Source organism: Montipora capricornis, chromosome 1 (genome assembly GCF_036669925.1).
Source record: "Montipora capricornis isolate CH-2021 chromosome 1, ASM3666992v2, whole genome shotgun sequence".
Classification (NCBI taxonomy): Eukaryota; Metazoa; Cnidaria; class Anthozoa; order Scleractinia; family Acroporidae; genus Montipora; species Montipora capricornis.
The window spans coordinates 9660861-9664142 of NC_090883.1; positions in this window are offsets into that span (position 1 = coordinate 9660861).

Consider the following 3282-nt stretch of genomic DNA (forward strand, 5'->3'; position numbering starts at 1 on the left):
CTGCATGTATTAGCAAGTCAGTGTCGTCAGAGGGAACCTTTAGCACCAGCATATAGGGAGGAAACTTTTCTCAGAATGGTTGAGTGGGCTGAGTCGCAAGGTCATCATTAAGCAATTTTTGAAGCAGTCAGCCTATTCTAATCAGCCTTATATTATGTCACTGAAGGTCTGAATTACCAATCATAGCAATTACAAGGTTAGTTATGCTGCAATTAGTCTGTGTGACTGAGGACCTGAGTGGTCATGCATAACAAATATAAGGCAGTTATGCTAAGGAGCCTGAGTGGCCAAGCATAAGACAGTTGTGCTGCAATTAGCCTGAGTGGCTGAGGGCCTGTGTGGCCATGCACAACAAAATATGAGGCAGTTATGCTGTAATCTGTCAGTCAGTCTGTGTGACTAAGGGCCTTGGGGTGGTAAAGGAGGGATCCCAGTCACAAATTAGGGGCATGTTTTTTTTTCAAATAATGATTCAAAAGTTTATTTTTATGGCATTTTTTTTACAAGTAACATATTTTCAGTTGCAAACAGAACACGGTTAATGCAAATTGCTCGAGCTAAGTAGCATTAATTAGTCCTGAATTTCTTAGAAATTGGTCATGTTTCTTTCAGATACATTGTATCCCTCACAACAATAATTATGTTTGAATCAGGTGAGTGTGGAGATACCTACAAGAGTTAATGATTAGCGAATTTTTTCACATTTAAGTGGCAGTCCCGCTAAAAGCGGTCCACCGGTTTTCGCAACCAAAAATAGTTTTCCTTCATTTTGTGCCCATCAAAAGGGTTTGATACACATGTCTTAAAAGTGAGATAATTATTTCATAATTATTTATTTTTGCGTCGCTACAACATGAAATTGAATTTGGGTTCGCCCGCCGTCGCCAACGGCGATCAAAAGGGTAAATTCCAGGAGTTTTGAGCAGCGCGCTACGTGTACAAAACTAAAGCTTACCGAATTTTATTTTGATAAAAGTTACAAGATACATTCACTGTGTTTACTGACAAAATATAAAAACTTTTTCAGAAATGTCAAGTTTTCCAGCGTGGTCAGAAGACAACCTCCTCTCCTGCTTCTGTTCACATACAAATAATTAACCAAATGAAAGCCAAAAAATTTCGAAAGTTTGGTCTAAGGCGAGGTTAAAAAGTATACGACAGTGAAGTTTGTGCTTTAATTCACCACCCTATTTCTTCAAACCGATGGGTATCTTCCCGACTTCCACGCAACGTCAGCTTGAAATGCACCCAAATCTATGTGTTTACACAAATTAACATTATCAACACTCGTGTCAAAGTCCATTTGTATTTCTCATTGTTTTTTCCCATACGGATCAGATTTTGCTGCTGACGTCCACAAAAGTTGGGCATAGGCTCCTTTAATAATCGTGTGTAAGTATAAATGCAGTGTTACTGTAAATCATTGCGCCAACTTGACCTGTCTTCAGTTGGCGTGACACTCAAAACATAAACAATACTCTTGGCAGGAGTCTTTTCCATACAACATTTGGTGCATACAATGCAGTTGTAGGCGTATGGTATCGCTGGGAGAAGGAAAGAATGTCGACAATTTTCCCTTTGGTAAATGTAAATATCCTGTGCTTGAAGCTTCTGGGAGGACCACACGAATGCGTACAGAATATATTCAGCTCTAGTTTAAAACAACAACAACAAAATAAACGGACACTCACCATGTCTGAAAAATGCGTTCACCAAATAGAAGAGACGAATGAATGGAACTATTTTAAGCTACTTTCTTTTTCAACATTGAAACTTCTCATCGCATTAAGGTCCATAACGTTTGTGAGCTACTATACGGTATAAAAAATCGGCTCACTTCGTTTCCGTGAGGGTGTGACTAAGATTAGCTGTTGTTGGTGGTAGGGTGGGGGGAGGATGTGCTGGGGCAGGTGGCAGGGCTGGGGCTGGACAAATTAAAAGAGAATCGTCTGGTAGGAAAACGAGGCTCCAACATTAAAAATCTTACCAATATTAAGTCTGCAAGTCTCAAGGAATGGTATTGAACAGGTTAAAAAAGAAAGAATGTAACGCATTGGTGACCCAGAAGGGGGAAGAAAAAAAGAAAACCGGTCGTTATTACAAGGAAGTAAGCTGAAGCTAGGTTGTAGGTTAACAAGGTCAATGGGATTGCTTTTCGATTGAATTTGCACTAGATTCCTGCATTCCTTTCTCATGGGGAGATATTTTCTTCTTTCAATACTTGTGGAAAAAGAGAAAGGAAAATTGGATTAAATGGAGTGAAAAACAAAAAGGACAATGTCGAAAACGGGAGATGGAAAAGAAAAAAAAGGGAACTGGGATAGGGTAAAGTTAATCATAAATGGTGAGAATTGAACACGATGATGAGATATGGGAACTGCACAAGAAAATTGACAATGGAAATCGGAAAGGGAATTAGACACTGAAAGTAAAAGCGAGTGTTGGATAAGGAGATGGAGAGCCTTTAATTGGAAAGAATAAATGAGAAATGAAGATAATACAATTTAGGTTTAGTGGAAATTAAAAAGGGTGGGAAGTTCACAAAATAAGATGAGAATCGGGAGTCTTAAATCCGAATTAGAAGTTGTAGTCCGGCATTCGTAGATCCGTTTCCGGTTTCTCGTTTCTCTTTTGAATTAGAAGAAGATATTTCATCGCTCACATGTTCGGCACAGAAATGGCCGTTTGCTTTGCTGAAAGCAAGGATAGAAGTGGGTGTGGCGATTTTAAAGGGGTGAGTACTTTAACACCTCTTCATGAATGCAGAGACGACGTTTCTGCCCATTTGAAGCGTTTTCATCTTTCCAACGAAAACTTGGTTGAATGCGAGTTGATTCTGTTTCGCGCTGGCCACTTCGGCCTTTGTGAAGATAAAGTCAAAGAAATGTTTGTGTGCCCGAAGCATCGGAGGAGTCTGGGGAATTACTGGAACTGCACAAAAAGGTCTTGTCAGTATCCTGAGCACAAGGGAAAACGAGAGGCAACGAAAGGGGACCGTGTGTTCAATGTGAGATTGGCTACGGATGTTTTTGAAGTTTTCGGAATTTCTGTTCCAATCGGGTCACGTGAGTATTATATAAATTTTGATTACTTTGGATGTTAAACGATGTAATGTAATGAGCTAAGAGGTCTATAACAGGGTTGCGTCTGTGTGCCATTTCACCTTGTAAGTTTGAAGTTTGTGGATGTGTTACAGCCTTGATTGAAATACTATCAACGTCATCTTTTTTCAAAGAGACTTGAAGATTATGTAAACACGGACACGGAAATTCCATAAATAGT